Source organism: Calonectris borealis, chromosome 13 (assembly GCF_964195595.1).
Source record: "Calonectris borealis chromosome 13, bCalBor7.hap1.2, whole genome shotgun sequence".
Taxonomy (NCBI): domain Eukaryota; kingdom Metazoa; phylum Chordata; class Aves; order Procellariiformes; family Procellariidae; genus Calonectris; species Calonectris borealis.
The window spans coordinates 10219191-10236655 of record NC_134324.1 but is presented as its reverse complement, the minus strand read 5'-3'; positions in this window follow the sequence as shown (position 1 = coordinate 10236655).

Below are 17465 nucleotides of genomic sequence, written 5' to 3'. Positions count from 1 at the left end.
AAACATTCTTATAAAGTCCTGTCCCCCCTTCCCCATGGTGGTTGCTTAGCAACTGCATCCCTGTCATGTCACACATGTGATGGAGCTAATGTGCAGGCAATATCTCTTCATTTGGGGGAAAAAGTGTGCTTTGAAAAGGAAGAAGGTTAAGTAGAGAAAATGAGCTCTGTGAGCTTTGGTGGCAGTGACTTGTTCCCCTGGGGTAAGACATATTTATAAAACTTCAGCCAAAAATCTTTGCTGGGACTCGGAGTTGTCTTGTGCAGGTGATGGTAGAAGTAGCCTCCTCTTGAGCAGGTCACAGTTCCAGAAGGGCCTCGTGGATCTGTTCTCTGTTCAGGAATGGGACGTCTGACCTGCTTTGTACTAAGGTTAAAAGAAAAAAATTTAATATTGTGTTTTGTTTCCCTTCCCCACACCATCTACAACTCTAGGATGCTATACTCCCTCTCTTTGTCTTCCTTCTTTCCTTTATTTATTTATTTCAATTTCTAGGCTGCTGTGTGATACTCTTATTTTTCTTTTTTTTTTTTTAATATGCATTAGCTGTATTATTACATGCTTTAAGCCACTCTGCCATTCCTGTCCTGCTCTGAGGAGCCAGTTGTCACACAAATGACTATGACTTCATTACCCCACAGAAGGGTGCTCTGCAACAGCATCTGCTTTCATCAAGGACAGGAGCTCTGCCTGTGTCAGCTGGAGACCTCTGCTCACTTGTAGTTATTTTCTGTTGTTTTTAGCCTAACCAATCTCCCAAGTGATTGGAAATGTCAGAGAGATGTGATAGTGTGATCTGAAGGATTGTCTGTGTTCAATATCAAAGTAAACTTGTGGTTGTCTTGTAATAATTAAAACCAGCTCAGCTAATCGATATGTCTCAGTTTAGCTAACTCTTGCTCAAGTTCAGACTTTCTCTTTAATTAAAACTTGCTTCAGTGACCTTTTATTCCTTTGCTTGCATCAATAATGCCATCCGTTTGCATATATTAATGCAATAGGAAGGATGCACTCAAGCCAGCTGCATGGGAAATCTTGATTAAACAATTTTATGAGAAAAAGGCTGATTTGCCAGGAAGGTTCATGGTGTATTTTCAAGAGAAAGACAGACTCATCCTGGAGAAACTAGTTCAACCCTTTCACAGGAACTGGAAGGGTGTTGGCAGTGAATGTCCTGACTTCTGGTACTGTGGGATATTGTATGTTTCCTCTGGTGGTCTTCCACGAGGTCTCGCTTTGTTTGCTCCACAGCTAGATGCTCGTTCGTTATGGAGTCAGCAGGGATTCCCATTTGCTATAAATCTTGTTCTAGCTATGCAGAATCTAAGATCCCATGTGGTTAAAGCTAAGCAGGTCCATATCCAAAACCACGGAGTAGTTTCAATACCACGTGGAAGGTGATCTACCAGATCACCAGTCTGCTCTGACGTGTCCCTTCTCTTCTGCTGCTTCTGGGAACTGCCCAGATTGGCAGACTGGGAATTTACCATTTGTTAATTCTTTGCCCTGTGTGAAACTGGATCAATCAGGAAACCCTTTGCTATGACTGTAGCAAATTTACATGTTAAATGCTTCCATGGTAAGAAGGTGAGTAATACAGATGACATTTCGTCTGGCTCTGGATTTGAAGCCTCTGTTGGTGCAATGCCATCCTGAGATCTCTTGGCATTACACAGTGACATCTATTCGGCTGTTTTATTTCCTCTCCCCCATAAACACAGGCTAATCTTTCTTGAATGCACAGCTGGAGAATTTCTAATGGAAATAAGTCTGCTTCATGTGAGCCAGCACAAAAATCCCAGTCCTACATCGTGACCCATTAATGTGGACATGAGAGTTCAGAGACTCTTAATAAAGCCAATGGGGCTTTGAGCCGGACTTAGTGCAAGCCAGCCCAGTGCTGGACTGCTGTTCTTAGCTGGCAGGCAAGTTCATCACGCTGTGATTCATCCTGAAATGGGGAAAAATAGCTGAACTTTTAAATGACAAGAGGGTGGGCAGCTTTGAATTGTTTAAAATCACTGTTGCATAGAGAGTGCGTGAAGCAAAACGAATGTGCTCGCTTTATACATCCCCTGCCAATCTGCTCCCTGGCCCTTTGGTATTAAAGGTCACTGGGTACTCTGCAAAACAGATCAAAATCTTACTACATGATGTCTTTCTTTCAATCTACTCCTCCGTCATTGCAAAGCCCCATTGAGGGAGGCTGCTTAGCAGTTGGTTATAATTTCTCTGCACCATCTGTCTCCTCGCAGTGCGGGGAAGCAGGAGCGGAGCCGTGCATGGAGCTCTGTGCCGGCGTGGCGAGGGCTGGCAGGCAGCAAGGCTCTGCTTTGTGGGCACAGTTGGGGTTTCAAAAGCCCCTTCTGTCCCATGCTGGAACAAAATGAGAAATACATTGACATTTTTGAGAGCGGGGCAGAGAGGCTGACCAACTCCAGAATGGCCAAAAGGCTGGTGAGTGGGATTTGCACCCAAAATGAGCATCGGCTGCTGGCTCCTCTGAAGTGGGATGTTTCTGCTTGGGGTGAAGTGGGATGTGGTGCTTCTCTTCTCCTCCCTTTCCTCTGCTGCTGCCCATCCTGCATTAGAGCAACCACCCACGGTTGACTGAAAAGACCCTATTCTAGAGGCTTAATTGCAAAGATGATTTTGCAAAATGTTGACTTTAATGCATTTTTTGATGAGATGGGGGTGGGACACAGGATGTGTTATCTGCAGAAGGCTGTCTTGTTCTGCCTGCCCCTGACCTGCCATCCAAGATCTCCTAGTCCCCCTATTTTTAGGTGCTCCTGAATGCTTCATCATACAGTTTCCTAACTGACTGCCATAACTGGAGTGGCCACAGGTATCGACTGTGAGAGGACAGAGTTCATGCTGTGTCATGAAATGACTGCCTTTGACACCTACAAAGTAATGAGAACTGTTTATTAGGTTGCTGGTACGGGACATTTTATTTTGTATTTTTTCTGAGCGTGATTGCTGTGCTTAGCTTAACATCTAGGTCAGAACCAAGGGGCTGCTGTGCTGCCTGCCTGGCTTTTCCCCCAGCTGCAGCCAGAGGCATGCTGAAACTTGGGAATGGAGATGAGACCCCCTGTCCCCTCACAACATCTTATAGGTCTCTCCTGATGGTGGCATACAGCTTTCTAAGCCTCTCTAATGCACTTTCTGATATTATCACTCCCTGTTCAATGGGATCCAGCCAGATCATGTGTTTTCCCCGAGGAAGGACGGTGTGGTTGTGTTAGGTCTGTTAGAAACCTCTCCGTTTTTATAGAGCACTCTATGCCCCTCTATGCTTTTATTTTTTTTTTGTTGCCTGTCAGGGCTTTCTTCTGCTTTCTTCCTCATTTTCTTGGGTCTTGAGAGCTTCAGTTCTGGGTGGGGTTTTTTTTGTTTGGTTGGTTGGTTTTTAACTAGGTGTTTCTCCCATTCTTAGGGTTTGGTCTTAGGTCTTCACGCCTCAGCCAAGGTGAGGCTGTGCAGGGCTACGAAGTCAGGGGAGGTACCACTTCAAAATATGTAAATTCCATAGTCCAAATGCATCTTCCTATTCCCCTGAATCTTGCTGTGAAATATGTGCATCGTGTTGTGTTATTTTTGTCTACTTGGTTTAAGGTCCTCCAGACACCAAGACCATTTAGAAAAGCCATGCAGTATTAAAAAATCACCACGCTAATGCTGTATAACGCTTACCTTCTCCATCTAAAGGCACAACCATCCATGTGCTGTGTTCCCCTTTCTGGAGGCTCTTGCTATGAGCTACAGGTTTTTGTAGGATAGGACTAAAGGATAAGTATAGGATAAGGATAAAACTCAAGCTTCCAGGGAAGGTTCTGAAGAGATTATTATTTATTTATGTATTTATTATTAGAAGTCCATAAGGCATTTAGTTAATTAGTAAGCAATTAGTTAATTGTCCCTTATAAGCAGCAGCGTTTTCAGCATCGAGCAGTGACCCACTAGCAGTCCTTTCCCAGAAATCATCCCCACTTCCCAAAAGCAAGAGCATTTTCCTTTTTGTAGAGTTTGGCGAAATGCTCATTTGCAAGAGTTTAACAATGTTGCTGATATATTTGACAGAACATGAAACCTCGATGCTCCCACCTATAAAAAAACCATTTCTAGGCAGTGCTGGCAGCTATAATAGGATGCAGTTGAGGACAGAGCTCCCAGGGGAACTCATGCCACAACTAAATGCTTTTGAGCTCTAAGAGCATTTGCAATCAGCTAAAAAGAGCACTGCATGCTCTCGTGGTAGCATCCATGTCCCCCGAGACAGCCCAGACTGTGATCATCCCCATTCCTCATCAGAGCAGGCCGCCTTGACCCTACTGCGCCAAGGGCTCACCTTGCACCCAGGGTCCGTGGCAGTAAATAAACACACGGGTGCAAGGTTGCTCGCTCCCTGCCAGGCTGCAGACACTGCCTAAGCAGGCACAGGGGGTCACCACACGCAGCGAGGGTGGGCAGCAGAGCTCAGAGCCAGCTGAGGCTCTGGCCATCTGGGGTTGCACTTTGACAGCAACAAGGTCATCCTCTGTTTCTGCAGCTCTGCACCAAGCAATCTCTTGTGCTGTTGAGGCAACAAAAGATGAAATTCAGGGCTGCTCAGTTCTGCTTTCAGCTTGTTGAAAAGAAGCCTGAAGGGTGGAAGCCAAATGAAACAAAGGCAAACAAAATATTTTGCATGAATATTTTCATAAGCTCTTAGGGTTTGAGAGCAGCATCTCCCATATCCCTAGATAACAGGGTCCTGAGTTGCACTGACAATTACAGTGTGGGCACACACTGAAAACTGCACTGAGTTAGCTCAGTTGAAATATAAAGTAAGGAGAGATGAGTATGGCTACTCTGAAAGCAAAAAAGAGGCTGTTTTGCATTGGTCTGGGCTGAGCTCCCCACTGCTGTTATGTTTCCCTCATAAATATCAATGTACAGAAGCTGGTGTTTTGAGGAAAAGCTGTGAGCCTTTTCTTGAGACTCCTCCGTGGTGACAGTAGGGTAGGCAAAAATTTAATCCATTAGAGCAATTCTGCTTGATCTCCTGTGTCTGCTGAACTTCTTTATTTAGATCTGTAGCTCTAGATACAGCGCGCAAAGGACGCCTGCACAGCTGGGAGCAAAAGCCCTTTCGCTGCCAAAGGGAGTGGACGGGGGATCGCAACAGTTTGGCTGTGTGTAGGAGGAGATGAAACGCACCATTCACACGATGGTGTGTGGAAAGGCAGGTAATGGCCCCATGGAATGAACTGGGTATCGACCCTTGAAAGGAAATAATTACTGGGCTTCCCATTTGCATGAAATACCCTCTTTTCTGTATGTGCCCGTCGGGGGTTGGTAAAGCCGCTGATTATATTTAGCAAAATTGTACATTTCTTACCTGGTTCTCTTTTCATTCTTTACCTCCCCTTTTTGACACTAAAATTAAAGCAGAGTAGGATCTTTTTATGTTATTGAATAGGAAAGCTGTAATTAACTAGTCCATCATGATTGCTTTTTATACCTGAGATCATTATAGGTAAGGCAAAATCACATCTGTTCCTATGATATGCTGCCATGTTATTGAATGTATAGATATATTTTGCATGTTTTCCTATGGGAGTGCTAATTTAACTGAAAGTTCCTACAGTTATAGGCCTTTTTCTAAGCAGGGAGCTTCTATGCATGTGTATATTTATGTATGTATGTATTATCTTAATTATGCAACTCTACGTTGGTAGTTTGGTACTTAATTATAGGGGTTTTTTTTGGTTTTGTTTTGGGTCATGACTTCTTTTCACTCTGGATCACCACCAGAAGTTTATTTGGTGCAATACTATTTCTCCTAATTACAGTCTTAAAAATCTTCATTTGTGTTACTACAGAGGTAAATGCCCTCTGGTTAGAAAAGGCAAGAGATTCTTGGCACTTCTGTCCACTAATGCTGTTTGGATTGATCAAGCCATGCAAAACAAACAAAGAAAAATTTTAAATAGATTAAACGAAAAAATCCAGTCCAAAAAGCCCCTCCACAAGAAGTGGGAGGACTCAGTAAGTTTGTGGTTAACTTTAGTTGACGGCGGTTTTGTAACCTTTATTACGAACCCTGGAGCTCTTGTGTATAGGTCTTTCAGCTGCTCCCTTAAAAAAAAAAAAAAAAAAACAAACAAACAAAAAAAAAACCCACAAAAAAAATACCCACCTCCCAAGAGCATCAGAGTTTCTCTCTCTGACTCAGGCCTGTGTTTCACCAGACTGCAGTGTAGCCAGGCACCGTGCCCCAGGTATAGCTCATCCCACCCCACTCTCCTCCTCCCCTCCTTGCCTGTAGGGATCAGGAGAAAAATTTTAAAGAAATACCCACAGATGAATGAGAGCTGTTCAGAAAATTTTCAGTAGAACTCTGTTAGAAAATGCCTATATGTCAAAACTAGTTTTTTTCATAGGGGAAGAGCCTGTTTTGCTGAAGTAACTTTTGCAAAGCTTTCCTCCCGCTAGTGCTGAAGGCCCTGGGACACTGAGGGTGCAGGACAATCTCCAGACCCTTGACCTCTGCTCCCTCTACAACAAGGAGACCCCAAAGCCTGCCAGTCATGGGAGGGAGGGGGGAAATTTCTATTTTCCCCCACATTTGCAGCCAATTTAATCCCTGATATATGGCTGATATATCCTGATATATGACATAAGACATGGGAGCTGGAAAATCCAGGTCATTGCAACCTCGAAACTTCAGCCAGGGCTGTGCTGCCTCCTGAGCATAGTTGCCAATTGCTAATACCTAAACCTGCCAACTAATTTGTGAAGCCTTTAAAAGATGGTTCTTGATCACAACCATTACGGATTTTTTCTTCCCAGAAAGCCTGGAGGGTGAAGAGCAGAGCTGATTCATGGCTGCAGTTGGGGATGCCCTGACAGACCTGACCAAGGTCAAGATGCAAAGCACTTGTCCAAAGCACTCTTTGGTTGGGTTATATCTTCCCTGGAGACCTGACTTGGGTTTGGGTTGGCCAACACTCCAGGACATGTAAAACCAGCCCCGATTAGGCCTCTGCTCTCTCCAGACTGGGTGGTCACTGGTGCAATGATCTCGGTCAGTCAGCAGCGATACCTGAGAGGCTTTGGCTGACTGTTTGCTGCACTCACTGACACCAGGATTTGGGGTGCCTGCCCCAGGTTTCCTAGTACTTTAATAAGCTGTGGTGCAATGTTTTGCAATGTTTTTTGAGGGTTGCGTTGGCCCTTCCTAACTCCTTGTGTGGGACCCATTCCCATTCTTGCTCAGACAAGTCCTGGACGCACAAGACGTGCCCACAGTACTGTAGCGCAGGAGAACTGTGCCTCCGGGACCTCGCAGCCATGTGTCCAGGCCCCCGGCTGCCTCCCAGGGGCTGCTTTTCATTAGAACTCCCGGGCACCCAATGTGCCTTTTGCAAAGGTTGTGAGATTTTCTTACAGGGCTTGGAAATTTGTGGGTTGCCTCCTCTAAGTAAGAAGTAGTTCTGGAGGAATCAACCTGCTTCAGGGGAATGCCCGAGAGTGGTGCCGTGTCTCCTCTGGGAGCAGGGTATTTGGGGGGGATGTTCTGGGCCATGCATGGTGCTGTTTGTCAGACCTGCAGTGCTCGGGCCACGTCTGGGCCTGTGGGGCTGATATTTAATAGCAAACGGACAAGGCTGCATTTCCTTTGAGGCTCTCTATGTGTGAGAGGGGTAGAGACAGGACAGAACCATGCAAATACTGCAAACAAGATCAGAAAAAGTGTTTCTTTGCATGAATGAAGAATGATAAGTCCCTCTTACAGCTCTCTAGGGCTGATGGCCCAGTGTGGCTGCCCCAGGTCCCACGCTCCTGCCCTTCAGCTCCTTGAGTGAGCAACAGCAGGGCTGTTTTTTATTCCATGCAGCAGATACCGGGCAGCAGCACTACTTTATCTGACACCATAAAACAGTTTGTAACCTGGATGCAATTTTTGCCTTTCTCCCTGCTAAATGTTTCTATTACACTGGTATGGGGAAGAGGATCCCAAAGGAGAAACGTGAAGGGTTTTCTGCAGGGAAGGAAGAGAGGAGCCATTGCAGGTGAATGCCCTGTGTATTTGATAAATTTAAGGATGGAGCAGGCTGTATGTCTGCATGGGTTTGTAGGGCAGCAGGGACAGGACTGGCAGCTTTCTGCCTCCCTGGCTGGCACAGCCTGTGATGTTCCCGCTATCTCTGCTCCTTCCGCATTGGCGCTTATTTGTGACCTGAGCTCAGAAGTGGCTGCAGAAAAAAGCTCCTGAGCTCTGGCACTGAGCGCTCCATGTGAAGCTGGGTTGGGATTCTAAACTCCCAAACCCGACAGTCCCTTGCTCCCAAGTTCACCGGGGTAAGGATGTTGCTCGCTGAGCCTCCTGCTTGGCAGGAGTTGCTGCTCACACTCGCACCCCAGCAGCCTCCTGCTTGCTGTGGTGCAGAGCAGGAGGGGTAGATGACCTTGACACTTGTAGACAGCTACTTCACAGATGCTGGCTGACACGGAGCCGCGGTGCCACCAGCCAAGTGTGCCAGCTGAGGGGCAGAGCGGGTCTTGCGTTTGGGTTCTGCTCAACTCCGGACCACCCTTTCCAAATATCTGCTGGTACCATTAACTTACCAAATTGAGAGATTTCTTTTCTGATGAATCAGGAAACAGAAAGGAGCAAGTCCTGCCCTTGTCTTTCCTCCTGCTGCAGCCACAGAGCTTCTGTCTGTGGTTTTAAAACCAAGCACCCAAACAGCCTGGTCGCAAGGCGAGAGCCCTGCTGACGGGTGCAGCAAGCGCTCGGCAGCGTGCAAAGATGGGCATCACCGAGGTGCTCTGACACGGACAGCAGCATTTGGTAATGTTGGCCATCAAATGTTAACTAGGTCATAAAAATGTCTGAGCTGCTGTAATGAGTCTCCTAACGAGCTACTATTTCAGTCCCTTCTCCAGCGACATGCTTGTGAGAAGGACGGCTTCACAAAGGCTGCATTTATGAAAATGTTTTAGTGTTAGTAATCATTTTGTTCTGAGGGATCGCAATGGCTGTGGGCTGTGAAATGGTTCTTCAGTTTTTTAGGGGTTGTTTTGGTCAAACATTTTCCTATCATTTGGCATGAAGAGATGGTGTGCAGGATGGCTTAGGTTACATGCAGACAATTGCATTGCTCTTCTTAGAGCTGGACAGCTGTAGGATAATAGCCAGATGTATTTTTCACAGCTCTTTCTTACCCTCATCCCCCTGGATTTATAAATCATAGCATTTTCTTTTGAGCATTTGCAGTTTAAAAAAACCCAACCCAACACAACAACTTTCCCGTGCTGTGGAAAATTGTACCGAGGTTTTTTGCAACCTGGCTTAAAACTCTAAGCAACCAAAAAGGCTGAGTGAAAATGGTAGAGACAGCATTTCCTAGGCAGAAAATGGTGTGGGAATGTCTAAGGGAGCTTCTTATTTAAGGAGGCATTGCACATAAATAAATGATTGCTAAATTGGCCCTTCCCTTGGGATTACCCCTCCCGCCTTCCCACAGGGAGCATTGCGTGGTGGTGGTGGAGGGGACCCCGGGGGATGTTGTGTGCCTGTTTGCACTGCTCGCTGGGTCATCTGAGCTCCGTGGAGCTGTGGCCCTGTAGCTGAACTGCAACGTGGGTTTTGCTGTAGCAGTGCAGAACAACTGCCGGCAGTGTTGGCCCATCTTTCCGCTCCCACTTGAGCAAAGAGATTTCATGTTGCCAGAAGGGAAATAGAAGTCAGATGTGCGTACGCTGAAACCTCTCGTGAGCTTTGCTGGAGAGCTGACTTTCCCTAGACAGAGAGGCTAAACCCCAAAGCGGGGCAGTTTGAATTTGAGCACCTGAGCCCAACTCGCCAATTTGGGAAGGAGCCCAAAGGGTGGAATGGAAACTCCCAAATTACCTGTTATGAGAGGAACTGTGCAACTTGTATAAAGGGCAGCTGAGGTCAAAGATGTGTCCCTGTTGTAGGTCATTGTTTTGCAAAATATTTGTTGTTGTTGTTTTTGCAAAAGTTTGTATGCATATCAACTTCGTTTCCATATCAAGGTCCAGAGGTGAGATAGGGTTTGACAGTGGATCCCTCCGCTGCTGTTCCTGCTCCCTGGTTTGGGGCAGCATCACTCTTGAGCAATGTGAGCCATTGCAAAGACTGCCCCAAAAACGAACCTTCTGCGGATGGTATGTTTCTGGGTTCCTGTGCGCAGCTCAGCCGCTTTTCTCTCCTAGTGGCAATTGCATTGTCCTACAAGTGGTGGGTGCCCAAGGAAAGCCAGGCCTCCTCCTTCCCTCCCTTCCACCTTGCCCCATAGACGGTGCCTCCCTCTAACTAAAAAAATTGAAGCCTTAATTCAAGCCCAGTGAAACCAGTGGGGATCTTTCTGCTGACTGCCTGACATTGGGTTGCTCTAGGTCCTCCAGGGAACTCTTTTTTTCTACCCTCATTGCACCTTTCCTGGCCTTGGGCAATGCCTTGCTGTGCAGGGCTGCTATAACTAGACTTTAATGAAGCATGAGCTTATTTAGGCAGGGACTATGTCTCTTTGCACTGGAGCAAGGGGGAGGAAGCCTTGCTGTGACTGCCTATGCAGACTAGCTGAAACGAGCTCCAGGTGGAGCATAAAGTACCATCTATCCTGCAGGGGACGTAGAAGAAAAAAAATAAAGTCTTTGGCTCATTGAATTCAGTAGCTTTTGTTCTCGTGATTGTCCAGATTTGGAGCATGTGTAGATTCCTGAGGGATGGTAAATTAAACTCTGAAAAAAAACATTCTTCAGAATGGCTTATAAAAAATATCTTTTGACAGGAATGCAATTTTTGCTATTATTTAATTCTGCCTTTCTGTCCTTTGGAGCTAAATGATCAGCCAGATTACGTGCTGTGCTTCGTTACTTGAGAACATTGCAGCAACGAGCTGGAATAATGAGAGCGAAGCTTCATTCAGGTGGTAGCTGAGATTCTCAGAGCTTCGGAAGATCAGATTTATCAATGAGAAATACCGAAACATCCTTATTTAAGAAGTGTATATTTTGTAGGATAGTTCTGAAAATTACAGCAAAATCAGCTGAGATGACGGGCATAAAAAGAGATACAAAGCCTGAAGATGGACCATGTGATTCCCACTAATACCATCTGAACTGTGTCTGTCTTGGCTGCCCTTTCTGGCAGTCAGCGTTTTGCAGTTCTCATTTCCAACTCTTTATGTAAACAGCCGGATTTGGCTTTATGTATGAGAGAGAGATCTCTCCACTAGCAGTGGAAATAGAAATAGCTGACATACTAGCAGCAAAATGTAAAGAATGTAATCAACTTTGCAAGCTTTAAAATCCTTTCTGGAGGGGAGAAACGGTAATACCCATCAAACTATTCTCATGTCTCTTAGCTTTTTAACATTAGGTTTCAAGCACCATGTAATCCACAAGAATAAGAACAATAGCCACTTCAAATGCGCAAGGCTGCCAGGCTGCTTTTGTTCACATGAGCTATTATAAGCAAAGATTCAGTTTGCCCTTATCTCCTGCATCTTCTCTGAGCTAAAATATTGGCATCACTTTTCCAAAAATACATTTTATCTGTGCAGAAATGAATTTAAATGTATCTTTAAATTAATTTTTGTAAGTTGCCTTTTATGATAGACTTTGAAGAGTATCATGCACTAACTGGCTTTGTTCCCCTTCTTCAGACAAAGTGACCCTAAGAAACTTTCAGTGTCATCTTGAGATATCTTGTGACATTTGTATTCTCTCACTAGGCATTTTGGACATAATTTTGTCCCTTCCTGGATTAGTTCTACTTTACCAAATCACTCAAAGATTATCACTTGTACCTTGTGTCCAGCATGACTCCTAATTCCCGGGTCTATAATTCCCACAAAACACTTGATTAACTTCCGAGCTATTCTGGATAATGTTGTCCTAGGTCTGGTTGAGTATCCTCAAAGCAATTTAGCAAGCCTTGCTGCCTTCACAGTATTAATGTTCTCTTAATGTAGCATTCTGATGATAAATCGCATTTTAAATAAATAAGCCCACAACCCTGAGTATGAATTTTGATCAGACTAACACTGATCTCCCATGCATTAATATGAATGAGCAGGATTAGCATGGGAAAACTTGCAATTTCTGTAAGTGCTGGGAGTCTGAGCCAGACTAACAGTATTAAAATTTTGCCTTGGCTTGTTCATCCTTAAAGGTTTTTTTTCCAAGTTATAACCAAGCATATAAACTCAGTAAAAGGCCAAGAGCATGGAATATATTTAAGAAGCTGAAACTTTAATGATATAAGTTGGAGATGTGATAATTAGCAGGCATTTTTATTCTGTATTTCCTACATGGTTGGTTTGTGGGTTGTTTTTTTTTTGTTTTGTTTCTGTTTTTTTTTTATTGAAGCACATATCCTGAGCTGGGTGGGGCTGGAGCACGGGATACATGGGGAGGGTTCAGCCTGGAGACAAGGAGATGAAGCAGGAACTAATTGCTGTCTTTAACTACCCAAAGTGGGGGTGATAAGGAAAGAGGAGCTAGGCTTATCTGGAAGGTACACAGTGAAGGGCCACGAGGTACCTTCCCACCTAGTTTATTCTGTGGCTATATGAATTAAGCAGATATTTGCATGCGGAGCAGTGCCTCCAGATGTGTTTTTAACATGATTACAAAACATCAGGAATGACAAATAGTCCCTGCCGCAAGAGGCAGTGGGAAGGAGGATGTGATGAGCTAGATACGCTGTTCACAGCCAAACTGTGACACTTGTGATCTGCGAGCTTGTCCACCCCAGCCTGCAGAGGGGCTCCTGCAAGGGCGTGGGCTTTCGTGGGTACCTTGCTTTCATGGCCTGTGTATTCATTTGGACTTACAATCCTCCTCCCAAATGGAGACATCAGGCAAGCTTATGGAAACTGCAGTGATGAATGGCATTTTTTGCTTCTCCTCTTTGAGACATCCTCCTCTAAAACTCTGAGCAGCTGCAGTCTCCTTGCCCAAGCAACTTAAATTGTAAACTCTCCGGTGAGCCAAGCTCAGCTCTTTAGGTCATTGCAATGAGGAAACCGCTTTGTCAGAGCATCATCCATCAGGGATGAACACAATGTCAGCGACAGCTCAGAAATGGAACAGGCCTCACTAGTGCAGCTGTATGAGCACCACTGCACTTCTCACTGCCCTGACACTGATTTATCAGGGGATTCTCTGGCACTTGGGCCGTAACACACATGGAGCTGGAAATTGGAAGAAGACACCATGGATCATATTTGCTACCCGGAACTCTCCTTCCTCTGATTACTGCCTTCTCCCTCTGAGCGTATGTTAACTTTTGCTATCAAATATACATCAAAGCATTGTATGTTGTTACCCCCCACAAATATTCCCTATTATTATTATTATTATTATTATTATTATTATTATTATCTTATTATTAAACAAATGAGATACAACTGCCAGATGAAGTTAGTGAGTGCCTAGATGGAGAGAAGGGGGAAAGAAAAAAAAAAAAAGAACAGGAGAAATCTCTCCTTTTTGGGGGTCTTGTTTACTGTGCTAGGGACACTGGATAATTAGGACACAGATTTTCTTGACATACTATCTTAGACTGTGCTGTCAGAAAGCACATGTCTCCCTCGGGGTCTGGAGCAGGAGTGGAAACGTCAGGTCAGGTCTGCCAAGAGGAGAGCTGGCTCTGCAGCAGGCTGGCTCTGCAGCTCCCTGCCCAGGTGACTTTGACCTTTTATTTGTTGTTCTTAAGTTGTGATACTTCTTGTCTGCAGGTTGGGGCTGATCCCGGAGCTGAGGATGTGCTGGGGAGCAGGGCTGTGCCACCTTTCCCACGAGGGAGCAGAGTGCAGGGGATTTAAAATCACTTCCAGGGCTACTGAATATGTATCTCCAAGGGAAGCTAGCCTCGGCAAGGGGCTAGAGTTGCCTTAAACCAGTATGTTATGATTTTGCCACAGCTATGTCATTTTGACTTTCCACATGTTTCTGCAGAACCATTTATATGCATGTATATATGAATAGATTCAACTCCCTAGGCTGTAGCTGGGAGCTTAAGACACTAGAAAATCCTATTTTCGTACAGAAACAACATGAGAACAAGAAAATTCAGACACTGTGGGATCTGTTTTGGTGCTCCCGAGGATTGAGAGTGCTGGTTCCTCCAGAAACAGTCCCAATTCCTTTTTGGGAGGCTCCACGATGGCCCTGCTTGTGCAGAGCAGCAAAAAAGTGTCCCCTCACTGATTTTCTCCAGTGCAGAAACTGCTGCAGACTTACTTTCCTGCTCTTGGGAAGTGTCAGCTACTGGGGATGGCTGCTTCCTCCAAACCCCATTGCTTGCTCAGACAGGAGAAGGCTAAAAGAGGGCTGTGTGGAGGAGGGTGCATGTGGGATAGCTTGGCTCTTTCTTCCTTTCTACCTGTTTGTGTTGGTGCATTTGGGTTTGCAGCAGCTCTTGTGGGTTCCAGGATGGCAGGGGAGTGGGCAAATGCTGCAATCTCTTAGCAAAGCCACTCTGAATGCTCTGTAACTCTTTCCACGGAGAAATGAAATACTTACAGGCACCATTAAAGTGCTGGAGGCACCAGGTATTTGTGATGCTCACCTCCCACGAATTTTTTTATTTTATGATATTGCAGCATACAGTGAAATACCAGGCTCCCCACGACACAGCAGCCCTGCACCCAGACTGGCAGCCAGCCTGCTGCCTGCTGAAATGAGCCTTTGTGTTTGAAGGTTCCCTGGCAACCAAGGTGACATATCTGGTCCCCTTTTCTTTTGAATGTTAATATAGTTTTGTAATTAAAAGGAAAATGATGGGAAGCACAAAATGTGAGGCATTAATGGATTATTTTGCGGGATTTATTTGCTTGCTAGAGTGATGGGGGGCTCAGTCTGGAGGCACAGTGAGATTTCTCCAATTGCTTTCGTGCTAGGTCAGGGTTAAGCTCTGCGTTTCTCTGGCATTTGGGGACTGGAAACCTCCAGCTTTGGGTGAGTTAGCAGGTGGTTTCATGCTAACACCCTTGGCAATGAGAAGTCAGACACCTGTAAAGATCTGGTGGGATTGAAGGGATAGAGGTACAGCAAAGATCCCGCATTGCCTCTGTACTGAACTTAGCAAATCAGTGACTTTGGCAGAAATCCTGTGGGGCAAAATTTCTCCCTTTTCAGTGGAGAATGGTCCTGCTGCAGAGGAGATAATGCTGACCCTGTGCCTCCATCCCTCCTTCACTTTCTGCAGACTCAATCATTCCAGGGCTGTCCACAGATTTCCTGGCAAAAGGCATGAAAGGCAAATTTGCAGCTGCTGTGGGGATGAGCCAAGCCTGCAGTGATGCGGATATACCAGTCAGGGTGGCAAGGCAGTTCCCAGCCCCTCGGGTCTCTTACAAGAGTCTCTCCCCAAAAAGGAGAATCCAAAATAGTGGAGAAAACTTTGCTGGCAGATGCCCAGCTTTACAATGGACTGACATTTCTGTGGGCTATGGGCCTGCATCTTGTTCCTCCTCTCCGCTTGTCAGGACAGCTATAATCTTGGTGGCTTGTTACGAGGAGCATGTGTGTGTGCGTACTCATGCAGCCAGAAGAAAGCAATTTGGGACACTGTTATTCAGACAGTGCAGTGTGAATTCAGGAAATTGGACCATGGGGTAAGAAAGGAAAGCCCTTGCTGAGTGTGAAGCAATGGGGAATACAGCTTAAGGAAGGAGGGAAAGAGGGTAATGAGTCTGCTATTTCCTGGCGCTGAATTCCTGCTGAAGAAGCAGAGCCGAAAGCATGCAAAGTGAGCGTAACCAGGGGGAAAAACCCTCCAGTTCTTCTTGGCTTTTCTGGAAACAGCCTCATTCTCTGATGACGTGATGAAAGTGCTCCGTCTGCCTTTCCCAAAGCTGAGATGGGTTAAGTGATACTTGATTGTAATTTTCAATTGCTCTAAATGTTTGTAATATTTGGAGGTAAGATGGTAAAATTTTTGAACACGGGTCTTGTAGACAGCCAACTATAACAAACAGCAAATGATAAACATGCGACTAATACAATTTGACAGACAGATAACTGTGCTAAAACTTGACAAACTCCTAAAATCTGTGAGCACTTCTAAAAGATCTGCAAGCCAGAATCACCCTTGAGAAAAGCCGATTACGCTGCCACCCTCCCCTCTTCGGAAGAGCAGTGGAGCAAGGCAAAGAGCTCCGAGTATCTGGGTGTAGAAACCAGCTCAGCAGAGGCAGAAATTGCCATTTTGAAGCTGCGTTGACATCCGAGGAAGAAGTGAAACAGAGGGTGCAGAGGGTCCCCAGGGCAGGCAGAGCAGGAGAAATGCAGCATCTGCTGGGCTACATGCTCTGGTGACTGTAGATGTTTTGCTCTTTGGTCTCCCTAGTCAAGGCTGCTGTTGGTTTGCTTCAGGCTGGGATTGAGGGTTTGTCTTGTACGAAGAGGAGGGCGAATTTCCCTGGATTATAGGATATAATGTGAACAGAGACTGTGCAAGGTCACAGGGGCATTGCGGCAGAAAGGGGAATAAAACTGGGATCTCCTCAATCCCAGTACAACTCTGAGCAGGAGGGAATATGAGGGGAAAAGGGCATAGAGATTTTTAAGTTGATTTAACATGGGAATTATCCAGATGCTTATGCATCTTATGGGTTGCATAGCATGAGGGGTTACTAGACCCCCAGTGTAACCAGTGTGAAGCCCAATGGAGCAGAAGCCTGGGCCATCTCCTGTTCCTACTGTGCTCAAGCAGCAGAAAAAACCTCACAGCAAGAAGAGGGGTTTGCATGATGTAACTTTAACCACCTCCAGTCCTTCACCCGGAGCGCCGCACTGAGTTGTAGTGGGCTCCAAGTTAAAAAGGTTTAATTTGAATTAAAACATGCCCTTTAGATTTCCACTGAGACTTCTCTGATACCTGATATGGATCACGAAAGATTGGAAAGGGGCTCATTTTGAGCATTTTCATATTTTTCAGTCATGCTGACAAATTCTCCCAAATTTTTGATGAATGGGCTCATAAAAGTAGCTACCTACACAAATGTGGGATCTAAATCTCATCTGCTGGAGAGACTGGCAAAAATATTAATGATCTGAATGGGAGTGGCATCGGGCAGGTAGCTGGACTGTCGCTCTGGGGAGCACACTGCTCAATGCCTATAATCTATAACTTGCACGTAACAATTTTGCTGCCAGGGCTTTGTGGATTAGGCATATGAACCCAATCAATTTATGTGATGCTGGCAAGCATGGTCACCCAAAAGTGATTTTGCTAGTAAGTGGTATGTTTCATTCTGGAGGTTTTTAGACGTGCATTTTAGAGGTATGAATTTATTGGTTGCTGTCTGTACAAACTGCATCTCTGTTGGGAGGGTTTGCTCGTAAAGCAATACCAGAAAACTGTCTCTGGTAGCGGCAGATAAAGGTGGTAAGTGGATGAGGTAAAGCACAGGAAGCAGTAAAGACTTACT